Source organism: Neopsephotus bourkii, unplaced genomic scaffold (assembly GCF_033783945.1).
Source record: "Neopsephotus bourkii isolate Nb327-2 ecotype Australia unplaced genomic scaffold, CSIRO-AGI_Nbou_v1 NB_1132, whole genome shotgun sequence".
Lineage (NCBI taxonomy): Eukaryota > Metazoa > Chordata > Aves > Psittaciformes > Psittacidae > Neopsephotus > Neopsephotus bourkii.
This window is the reverse complement of record NW_026901618.1, coordinates 3,530,281-3,542,850: the sequence shown is the minus strand read 5'-3', so window position 1 is coordinate 3,542,850 and position 12,570 is coordinate 3,530,281. Positions and strand designations below refer to the sequence as shown.

General features: G+C 45.5%; 1 protein-coding gene across 1 annotated transcript in view; it reads left to right on the top strand.

The window, feature by feature from the left end:
- Nucleotides 1-11,466: 11,466 nt before the first annotated feature.
- Nucleotides 11,467-12,570, top strand: part of LOC133217319 (ubiquitin-conjugating enzyme E2 E2) — a 208,814-nt gene continuing 207,710 nt past the window's right edge. Inside the window, exon 1 of the mRNA XM_061362715.1 lies at nt 11,467-11,733. The gene's annotated coding sequence lies outside the window, so the exon portion shown is untranslated. The remainder of the gene's footprint in view (nt 11,734-12,570) is intronic.

Below are 12,570 nucleotides of genomic sequence, written 5' to 3'. Positions count from 1 at the left end.
GAAAAGAACTGTTTTCCCTGATTAACAGCCTCCTAATTCATCATCAACCAACGGTCTGTTAGCTACAGTATATGAAGTAAGGGATTAAGGTATGCACTTTACATATCTGGAAGGAAAAAAGATACACAACAGATTGTACTGAGGAAGGGAATGTCATCCAGGGACAGTCAAGAAAAAGAATGTGTGCAAAGAGAAAATAGGGAAAAACAGAATGTCTGGAAAAGGAAAGGGAAGAAGGGAGGGAGAAAAATAACAGGCAGCTTGGGTACAAAAGCCTTATTTTCAAATTAAAATATAGAAAAAAGTAGAAGGTAAATGTATGTGACAAAAAAGGTGAAACTAAACCAAAGACAAAGATACAGAAGTGTGTGAAAATACAGTGGGAGGCTTACTCAAACAGAATTAGACCAGTACAAGCCCTTACTACTCAGCATAGCTTTTTTCTCTCTAGTACAAGTCCTCTCCACTTCTTTTGGGGCCTATTTTTTTGCTTCAGTTTTGTCGGGTTTTAAAGCTTAAAATACTCAGCTCCATCAGTTTTCTCAAGTTAGTTAATGAAAGAGAACTTCCTTCCAGATGCCAAAATCTGTTTGCCACTGAATAAATAAATGAATAAGGCCATAGGCTGACAGACAAGTCAAATTCATCATACATTATCATCTGTTCACTGAAGGCATAAAAGGAATAAAACAGTTTATCCGTGCAAAGACACATTTTGCCTTGGCTCACAACCTTTCAAAGTGACATCATGTGGAAAGCAGGCGTTATACAGACTTGCTGCAACAGTCACATTGGCTGCAGAAGACCAGCTACAAAAGCAATTCCTGTCTTCAAGCAACGAAGTGTGAAGCATCGCAAGAAAACACAGTGGAGTTAGATGGAGCTGTGGCTTTGCTACTGGAGTAACTCTGTGGAGAGTCCTCTGAAGCATACAGCAGGCTACCTGGTGCTTTGTGTAGCTGGAAAATCTGAAAGACTGCAAGCAAAAGACAAGCAAGGTTTTGCTGAGGCACATGCCCTTCCCTGGATGCTCTTGGTACCATGAAGCTGTACAATAGTATGGGGCTTTACAACATAAACTGTGGCAGAAGTGGAGTTTGGACACAGATTTCAAAAACTATTGGATTGAACCCATTGGTTTGACACAGAAGACTAGCAATAAAAAGAAAACAGAAATAGGCTTCAACACAGATATCCACTGTGGACAAAGGTAACAGACCTTTGCATGAGACCTGCCGGGCACTCATGCAGAAGGGCAATATCTAGCAAGTTTTGTTTGTTTGTTGACTGGTTATTGTTTTGAAATACATCTTTTCCATAATAATTTTTCCCATATTTACTGATGGAAAAGTTGGTTGTATGATAATAAAGTTGGTTGGTTGGTTCTTGATTAATACTATCTTTGCCCCTGAGATTCAATGCTAGATGCTGATCTGAACTGAGACCTCCTGGGATAACACATTAGAGCATGCAGCCATAAATCTCTGTTACGAGCAGTGGGAAACACAGGTCCTAATCTTGATTCCACCTAAGTGAATATGATAGCTAAAGATCTACAGCTTGTGGTAAATGGTGGCAAACTAAACTGAAGGGGTTGAAGTGCTGGCTACTCTTTGCTCAGGGATCCTTACAGAGGTTACCAGACTTCTCCCAGAGGTTGCCATCTCCTAACAGGGGGGAGCTGAACCGCTCATGAATCAGCTCTAAACCACCACAGTTACATCTTGGCCTATTAAGGTAAACCAACATTGATTTTGGTTTGTGCTAAACTGTGGGTTTCAGGAGCTGATTCACAAGCTGTTCAGCCAGGCCTGCTACAGGGCAGATGCCTTGGGAAGACAGCAGGGTTGGGGGCATTAATTGCTTCAGCCACTGAATCTTAATCTGCCATTAGCTGCATGCCAATATATTTATGGGGATTTCACTGTGGAGAAGACCACAAAAAAAAACCAATAACCAAACAGAAAGTAACAGCTTAATCTGAAACTGTGATAATAATCATTTGCAGCTTACTGAGAATCCCTGTCTTCCCATATAATTTTTAAAATCATACATTATTGTTGCTACCAAGAATGCAGCTGCAATGTGAGATCTCAGACGTATGTTTCCTTCTATTCCTGCAGTGAAAAAATGGTATCACAATTCACCTTTACAGCAATGCTGTGGAAAATGAAAGCTCTTGCAGTATTCACTGAAGCTTTAGAAAGTTACATTTTGCATCTCGACCTGAAGGACTCATAAATCTATAAAACTATCAGAGGGTCTGGGCTTTTTGATGTCTGTGTGACTATTTTGTATATTTTGTGAAAAGGCAACTGAGGAAAAGTTTCTCAGCTTGTGTAGTTACACAAGCCAACTTAGCTCTCTTTGCTTTAGAAGTTTTACCAGAAAAGACCATTCTTGCTTCAAGACACTCATAACAAGCTCTGAAATCACATGAAACTAGGCTGGTTTAGAGTTTCAATGTAAGTTTAAGGCTTAGCCCATTTTTAGAAAAAGCCTTACTATGACATTCTTGAACTTTTGAATTAATCTAGATACTGTTTTGAGCAAACTTGCATATAGATCTGGTTTGGTGACCAAACTATGTAATGTACATGAAACCAGATCACCCAAGATTTGATGCTTCTTAGTTTTGGTTTGCATTTTGAGTTTCAGACCATAGTTGAGGTAATGAACTGTTACGAATTAGAATACAGAAAATGCTTATGTGAGGTTTGCCCTAAAGAAACCCACAGACTTTTGCACAGTTTGCACAAAGTTCTCTATTTTCCCTACAAAATTGAATAGCACTTTAAGCATTCCTTCAGATATAAAGTAAAACCATTTTTTCTTGTCAGAGGGCTTACACTTGTTAGTGTTTCGAACAAGATATCCACTTTAAGGAGCACATTCCCCATGGTACATTCAGGACTGCTTTATTAAAATACATACATAGCAAATAATGCATGGCATCAATAAAAAGGTTTTATAGTGGCAATTAGGATTTGATCCAAAGTCCATTAATGTCACTGGGACAGTTTCCACTAATTTCAAAGGAGTTTGAAGTAGGTCCACAGGAAAAAGAAAAGAAGACTAAGCTTATCTTAGTCCACCCAGGTGAGAGGAAATCTGTGTATGTTTCACATGCCTCCCTTACCTTCTAGGCTCTCACCAATGGGTTTTTAATTACCAGTAATGGCCAGACCATTATATTCAAATTGCCAGCCAATGTCTGGCCTATTGTTTCAGATCTGCGGGCTTTGCCAGCAGATGTTGAGGCGGCTGTGCCACTCACAGCTTTGTGGCATTTCACCTTGTGGGAGATGTAGCATAGCAAGCCATATAGCTGGTGTACCCCGCAACCAGGAGCTCAGGTTCAGTGACACAGTGCAATCCAAGCTGCTAGCACGCAGGAGTGAAAAGCTATTGTTGAAACTCTCCCAAAACCAAATTATATCTTCCATTGTCTCAAAGGAATAATAAACTGTCTGGCTGATTGTGGAATACAATAATCATCTAGCTGAGTTAGTGGGCATTCCTGGGAGTGACTGATTTCTGTTTTCCCAAACAGCCTTTTTTTTTTTTTTCCAAAGCTAATAGTTCTTATATGAAAAACAGGATTTCTCTATACATAACTACATGAAAACTAAAATTAAGAAATTTAGAAATGGTGATATTCAGAATTACACTCCTTGTGTGTTCATAGTGAAAATAAAATGCTCTTTAGCAATGGTTGTTGAAAGTAGTTTCCACTGACACAGTGTCAGGGCCATGAAGACACTCACTAGCCCAACGTTCCTTGTTTGGCCTTTCCTGGAGATTCCCCCACCTTACCAAGGGCCCAGGGCCCCATGTCAGCCCCTGACCCAGTCATACCACAGCAGAACCAGCCTCTAGCTCCCCATCCCCAGGGAGGTGCCTGATGCCCAGGGCAGCACAGTACACAGTACTGCATGAATTTCTGAACAAAGATGTCTTCATTGAGACTGACCATTCACCTGTCAGGTCAGGTCTGCTAGTCCCACTCGGTCCAAACTGGATGCTTGAAAATCTCACTGCTGTATCAGCACACAGCCACAAAGCGTGTTTGAATCAGTAGCATGCATTTTGTGACTTTAATGTATTTTTCCAGGTAATGGTGGATTCTGGTTTCTGTTTTTAAGTCATGTCTTTGATCTCACAAGAGGAAACCCAAAGTCTTTCTGTCACTGAGCAATTTAACACCTATTTGTGACCCTGAGAATGATGATGTGCAAGCTAAGGATCCTGCTATCTTTCCTGCAGATGTTGGCCTAGCAGAACAAGTGGTCTCACCTTCACCAAAGCACTTAATTTGAATGAGAGGCAGTCAGACCTTTCACCGAGGATGTCAGAAACCCAGTCACAAACCACCTGTTTTCCTGAAGGGACATGTTATCTCAGGTTGCTGCCTTGAAAACAGGCAATGGCATGGGAAGGGGACAGGGGACTTCTTAATTTCTCTTGCTAATGCTGTTCCATTTTGAATGGGATCATTAAATATTAAAAGAGTGAAAGATCAAAAGATAGAGGATGACTTTTAGCCTGTTTGTTAGTCCTCTCACGTTTGCAGTTCCAATCCAGTGTAGACACAGGTATTTTTTTAGAGAGAAGAATTGACGCAAGGAGAGAGAACAAATAAGCCAAGTACCAAAATGCTGTAGTGGTTAGGACACACTCTGGGAGTTATAAACTCTGTGATTTCATCCTTTCAGTCAGCAGACAGAATTAAATTTCCATTTCCCACATTATCAGTGATGCTTCCACCACCAGATTGAAGGGGCAAGGGTCTTCTGCTAGATCCAGGAGGTGGATCTAGGAACCCTGTAGCTAGAAGCCCCAATCAGAGATAGGTACTTATACTTGTGGAAGACACTGTGCTGTGTCATCTCTCTCCTTGACACTTCTTAATGACTAGGTTAAGTGGCTTATTAGTCAGCCAAATATTTGTGGACCTCCACTGTCTAAATATATAACTCTGTTAATGTACTTCACTTGAAATGCAAGGCCTTCCCCAAGAATTGTGAGGTTCACTAGCCAGTACAGCATCAATACTTAGAAACTGCAACAGAGATACTACCCGTCCTCAGCTACGCCTATGCTGTGGGTTCCTCCGGTTCAAAGAACTCTGCTGAACACAGGAAATTGCGACAAAGAAACATTTCAAACAGAATCTGTGTGCGGGATTCTCTAATTACTTTCCACTTTTCCAAATTAATGTAAAATGCAAGAAGTATCCACTTTGCAGAGGTAGAAATGGCTATGTAAAATGCAAAGCTGGTAAGAATAAGGGTCTATGTGGATATAAACTGTAATAAATACACCTCGGTAGGCTCTGAACTTACTCATCAGGTTAAGCAAAATCCCTTAAAACACTCATTATGATGAGATTAAGAGCCAAGAGCCCACTTGTGCTGCTCAGGACTCTGAACTGTGGTTTGGATACTTGGAAAAAGGTCTGGTTACATAGGAAGCTGTGCCTTGCAGCTTTATTAAATGAAGTGTATGCTTCACCTGTGCTCTCCCCAGCCTCAGGAACAGTTCCAGTGGGATTAAGAAAGAGACTGTGACCCTTCCCTGAAGTTGCCGCTCCACTGCTTGCCTGCTTGATTTCTGTTAGGTGAGGAAGATGAGCACTAGCTGTTCTGCTTCCTGCTCCCTGAGGTTCTGCAGAAGGAGCTAGGAAAGAGCAGACAGGAATCTGTCAGGCTCTGCCTAGACCCATAAGCAAAAGATGCCATTTATTCCCTGCAACAGTTACCATCAAGGACAAGACAAAAGATGTTTGGTTTTCTAATCCTCTGTCCTTGGACTTAGCCACTGCTGGCTGCTGTATTGGCACTAGTTGGGTAAAAGGTTGCAGAGAGCAGAAGCGATTGTTTAGGTTTATCAAACTGCAGACATTCCCCTTTATCCCTTCCAAGAACAGTCTAGATCAGGCTCTTTGGCTAGGATCTTCAGGAAAGGAGTGAAAAACATGACTAGTCTGACATACTGCTGCAGGTGACTTCCATTTCACTGGGGTAAACCCCTGCAGAGAACTGGGTAGCTCCTACTCAGTACAAGGCAGACAATCCATTTCAGACTGACTGTGGTCCCTTGGGTTCCTGAAATTGATTTCATTATTCCCATTGAAAGGACTGAAGAAGCCTGATGTATGGGGTTTGGTTTGCTGTGGTGGGTGCACCAGCCTGCTCCTTAAGTGTGCATAAATCATGCATTAACCATAGAGGGCATGAGCCCACATTCTTCTGGAACTTTATTAAAAGGGAACGTGAGTGCCCATGGCTTCTCTTTCTGTATAAAGATGTAATTTTCCCCAGAGAGCCACAAGAGATACTCAGAATTTTACCCATCTTTAATCAGAAAACTCTGATTCTGTGAATTAAGAAGTTATGAAACCAACAGAAAATAATAGGAATACGGAGGTGCTGAAGAGCATATGGAAATACCACCTAAAACCCCTCACCTTCCTTTTCTAACCTGTCTTTCCTTTTCAACATTCTCTCCCATATATGGTGATGAATTAAGACAGGTGATGCAGGGAATTCTTCCAGTTACAGGTCATTGCATTACAATGGTTTTGGAAATAAAGATTTTTCCCTTCAGTACATACAAGATGACATTTTTAAAGCAGTGGCTTAGTCTAGGATTCAGTTGTCAACGATTTCTGTCTAGAAACTATCAGAGAATTATCCTGTGCAATTATCTTAAGTTGGCCTCTAAACCAGCACATAGAAACAAACCTCTATTCTGCACACCAAGCAGTGACTTGCTCCCTATCTTAAATAAAAAGCCAAGCTTTCACTGAGGATGTGGAAGCAAGTTACTACCTCCCTCCCACCCATCCCTAATATGTTTTACGTTTATCCTTTACAAACCTGGATACCAAAGAGGCTGAGACATCGGCATCTCTGATGCCAGGTGGTTATTGTCCCAGTTGTTTCTTCTGGTTCCAGATGAATGACAGTGGGAGCTGTTCTGCTCCTGAGCAAAGGGCAGGAGGAGGAGCTGCAAATTCTTAGGGTTTCAGGTTAGAGTAAAAGAGATCCTAAACGTTGTTTGCCTCACAACTTCCAACTCTTTTCATATTCAATGGCTTGAAAAAACTAGGGTGAATAAATTCCAATGATTTGGGGGTTTACGCTATTGTAGAGCAAATAAAGAAAGCAGGCTAGTAATAACTTGTCTCTGTGCCCACACAATAATTTTACTGCAGAATGCCATGAAAATACTTTAAACAGATTTCTGCCAAGACACTGTCTGAGTAATAGGCTTACCTGGTGCTCAGGATTCAATTGTGTTTTCTTTGATTTAGGAAGTAATTTCTAAAGGATGAGGACATATGCAACTAGCTGAAAATTCGAATGACATTTCTGCTGCAGACACCTTCCTTGCTACTCCACTCCATTCTAAATACTGATAGTGGCAACACAAAAATGGAGAATCCTGAACTCTGAATCATTCAAATGCTGTATTTTCAGACACAGCCGGTGCTTCGGTGATCAGGAGACCTGTGAATTTCTATTTATATTTGCCAGCATCCAGAGTGGGATTCATCCAAGTGGCAACATAAGCAAAACAAGATTGTAAGAAAAAAAAAATGGAGGCAGTGTGAGAATAAACTATCTACAAATAGGAAAAAGAGAACTAACAGAGAGGGCAAAAGAATAGAGAACAGCCCAGATCCACTGGACTATCCTGATGGCTTTGTGCCACCACAGGAATATAAGGAAAGCCATCAATGGGAGAAGAATCATGTAATACAAACCTACAGCAGAGACTCATGCCATCTTGTGCCCCCACTTCAGCTCAGGATGGAAGACAAGACAGGGAAAGCAAGGGCCTGCCACTGAGAGTTGCCTGCTATCTGCTCTCTGAACAGCCCCATGAGGCCCAAGGCTCAGCAGGAAAGAAACTGGGGGAACAGCACAAGCTGGGACAGCTCCTGCAGAGCTGAGAAGTGGGATCAGGTAAAGAATGAATAAAGGGACCTTTGTCTCCATTCCTCCAATCCCCTGCTGGTGATAGTTCTGGTGGATGAAATGATCTGGTTCATTAGGATTTGTTTGAAAGAGATTGATGGAACAACAGGGCATATCATGGACAACTGAATAGTTCCATCTCGCTTTTTAATATAAAATATTAAAGTTCTGAAAGTGAGATACACTATCAGAAGAGAGATACTGCTACATTTTCAGCTGTATCACAGTTGAGGTAATTCCTCAACTCTTTTTCACCTCAGAAAACCAATCCCTTTTTAGCAGTTATAACTTGATGACAATGTTCATTTAACAACTTAAATAGCAATATTATAATGACATGTCCTTTTAAATGGGAATGAAAAATAATTCATAAATAGAGAGGCAGAAGAAACCTCAAAGTTGTGTTTTCAGATTTCTTATTTTGACGTGTAACAGTAACTTGTAATTTAATTTCCCTCTTTTTTAACCGAACAGAAAAGGATGAAACTTGTCATAAATGAGATCTCAGTACAGCTAAATAAGTCTAAAAATCTAAATTGATCCAATACCTCTTCAAATTAGACACTCCTAAATGGAAACTTGGCTCAGGCTTCTCCAACTTCATGGATTTTGACTGACATATCTGTCCTTATAACAGACACTCTAAATCAAGAGTCCTTAACAGAAGTGTCCCTAACTGTAACAGTCTTAAAGCATGACCGTCTTTGCCACGTGAGCCGAACTCTGGTGTGTCTCTCTAAGGAAGCTTCTGTGAGACTGAAGAACTCACCCTTTTTTTGGATCTGTCCAATGCTGTAAATAGCATCAGCTTTTAGACACCATATAAAACTAAGCAAAAAAGGTGCAATACGTGTGCCTTAGCACTCCAGCATAGGTGAAATCCAACATTTTAGTATTGTCACTCACTTCAAAAGGGCCAGGATTTCACCCTGTATGATCCCAACTTGCAAAAGTCTTCCAAAGGATTTTGAACAACAGAGTATTACGCAACCTTTAACATGCAAGGGCCAAACACGTTATATTGAAAGGTCAAAAGGATGAAAGTGGGAGCAGGTGACTACCCTGCACTACTCCCTTTACACTGCACAGGTACGGCTCATTCAAAACTTCCGCTTTTAAAATCACAGGGCACACCTCAGTGTGCATGTTCAATTCATAAGGCAGTACAAACCTTCCCCTTACTTTAGTTGTCCTTAATTTAGGCTCTAGCATTTAGGGCTTTGGGCCAGAGGTTACACACCAGAAGAAAAATCAGGGCCTGACTCCTGATGACTCAAACCCTTCACTTGATGCTGGAACACTTCAGCACTCCCTTGATTTTTTTGGCACTGGGAATTTATGACCTAGATTCTAGGACACTCTAAGGCCTAACTCCTGCCTGAATTAGGCTTTTCATTGAGCTTCTCTCTGTGTTTCCTGCAGATCCTAGCAGAAAATATCTATAACGAAGCACACCCAATTGTCACTGAAGTCCTGACACAGGCTAAGGAGTTTCAATAGATAGGGTATTCAAAGAGGAAAATTTATGCCTATGTTAAGGCACCTTTAAGTAATCAGAGCAACATTAAGGAAATATAGCAGAAGATTGATTTAGAAAGTGAATTCCTTGCTTCGTAGATGTCTTTCACGAGGTCTGTTTTGGAATGACTGAAAGGAGAGGGCCATGATGTCAAGAGCTCACAGTGCAGCCAGCAGCCTTTCAGTGCAATGAGAAGCATTAATCATGGGAGATTTGCATTCTTTGAAGGATTTTTATGCATCATATTCTGTTAATTACTTAGTCCTTGTGAGAAGTCAGTGCATGCTAGCTGATAGAAACCCACCTAGGTGACATCAGGAGCTCTTCTCCATGAGTTAATCAGAAGCAGGAAAATACCTTGCAAACACACATGAAATAGGACAAACTAGCTGACTGCAGTAGTTTTAGGTATAGGTAAAAACCTCACTGAGATTATTTAATAAATAAATAGGAAGAGACAACACGTAAGTTATTTCAAAACAATTCAATTACTCAAAGATTAATTTTATGTACAGGAAAACTGCAAAAATCACTTCTGTTGTCTGGGTATAACATGAGAGTAGGTGCCAATAGTATCTCTAATCCTTAAGTATCTCAGAGCTTTTAAGTTCCCAATTTCTGCATGTTTGGTAGCACGGACTCCACCTACACTATAACCCTGAGTCAGAAAAAGTACAATACTTCACAGCTCAGGCAGGGAGAAACTTTTCCTTGTACATGAGGAATGGCAAGAACACATTTTATTGTTTAACTCTTTCTAGTTGTTAAGAGGGGGAAAACGTTTTGACCTGCCATTACCACTTTACACTTGCCTAGTATATTTCCCTGTCAGATGAAGAAACGTTTGAGGTGATAACAGTTTACATAATGTAGCTAAGCATATTACGGAAAGATTAAAGCAGCAGGGTCAGCACAGGGGCAGAAGTATCCCAGTTAGGCCAACACAGCCAGCTCTATTACAGGCTTGTTTTATGCCAGGTTAATGCTATTCATACTAAATACCTAACATTTAAGTGTGGTTCTGCCTTGGCCTCTCCCATTCCTTATTGCGATGTTTGCCACGGAGGTAATGCCTACCTCTGTGGGAGGGGAAATTCATTTACCGACTACAATCACGCTAGGGCACCCATCTCCAACCGGGACGGGGCACGTCACCCGGCCGTCGTTAGTGGCCGGGAGCTGTTTGTGCCATCACGACGCAGCAAACCTGCGGTCGAAACTACTGCGATGAGCGCCGGACTACGACCCCAAAGCACCGGCCTCTCTCAGGCAGCACCAGCGGCAGCTGCCGGCACCCCTCGCTGCTCCCGGAGCACCCGGTCCGTCCACGGCCCCGCCAGCCGAGGGACGCGGTGGCTTCGCGAAGACAAAGGCCGCGGGGAGGTGCGGGCAGGACCCGGCGGAGGGAACAAAGAGCCAGAAAACGACCAGAACAGCAAAGAAAGTTGATACCGGCCCCCGCCGCTCTTCCCTCCCCCCAGTCCCCCCAACGCGGCCACCCCCTGAACTTTCACATGCGGCGCGGTGCAGCGGATGACAGGCCGCGGGGGGGGGGAAGCGAGCCGGGAACCCTGACCTGCCTTCCCCCCGCCCCGGCTGGGGTTGCCCCTTGCCCCCATGCTCTCACGCCTCTTTACTCCTCAGCCCCGCTAACACCCCCCCCGCCCCCCCCCCCCCCCCCATCCCGCCCGGTGTGCTTCCCTTTAACGCGCGCTCCCGCTGCCGGCTCTCGCCCCTCCTCCGGCCCCCGCGGACGCGCACCCGAGACCCATTTCCATCACCACCCCCCCCTCCTCCGCCCCCTCGCGAAAGAGCGCGCGCGCGCACTCGCGCTCCCATCCCGCCCCTCCCTCGGCGGACCGCGGGAGCCCGGGCTAATTGGTTCGCTGGCGGGAGCGCGCACAGCGCTGGTCGGGCGGGGGCGCGCGCGGAGGCGGCGACGACGGGGACGGGGACGGGGACGCGCGCGTCAGCGGCTTCACTTCTGTCCGGGCAGCGGGGGCTGGAGCTAGTCAGTCAGCGGCTGCCGCTGCTGCTCCTGCTGCTGCGAGGGAGGAAGAAGAGGGCGAGGAGCGCGGGGGAGTGGGTTCATGACTCAGTGAGCGGCTGCAGCCCCTTTCCAGCCCCGCGCCCGGCCGGAGTCGGGGCGACCCCCGTCGGATCGTCCCGCAGCCTGTGCCCGGCACCAGCGAGAAAGACTGAGAGACAGAGACCTGCGCTCGCCTGCAGGTAGGAGCGGATCCCCCAGCCCCATCGCTTTCCCTCCCCGGTCTCTCCCAAGGCACACCTCTGTCCGGCTGAGGTCCCCTCCCCCCGCCCCGTCCCTCGCCATCGCTCCCGCACGGCAGCTCTCTCCTCTTTCCCGTTTAACTGCGACCCTAGGTTTCTACCTTAATCCTTCCTCTCCCCTCCCCCCTCCGCACACCCCCACCCCCCCTCCCCCCCGGCGCTTCCTGGTCCCTCTCTCTCCCTTGTAACCCCTGGCCAAGCCCCTTCTCAGCAACAGTCCCGCCCGGCCCCCGCCGCCACCCCTGCATCTCTGCCACCGCGTCCCTCGGCTCCATCCATCCATCCATCCCTCCCTCCATCCATCCATCCATCCATCCTCCGGTCATCGCTTCAGCCTCCATTGCTCCTCAGCACCCCTCCCACTCCTTCAACAACTCTTCCGTGTCCATTTGTCCTGCTTGCCCGCTGCGGGCGGGACCAGCGACCGCCGCCGCTCCCCCTGGCCCCGCTCCGGGGGCACTCGCTGCGGCCCGCGGTCGCTCCGGCGCTGGGTACTTCCTACACCCCCGCGCCCCCCATGACCGAGCATCCCGTCACACGCCACATTCCCCACCCGCCAGCCGCCAAGGTGGGCGACCCGGGCTACAGCCCCTAGGGAGGGAAACTACCCCTCTCCTCACCCCCGAGCGCTCCGGAGAGCCCCGCAGCCCAACCTCCTCCCTTCCCTCATGTGCCCCCGACGTCTTCCTATCGCAGTCTCCTCCTCCTCTCCACGGCTGACTCCTACTTCTCACCCCGGCCCGACCGCCGCAAACACGGCGTTTGGGGGTGCCCATG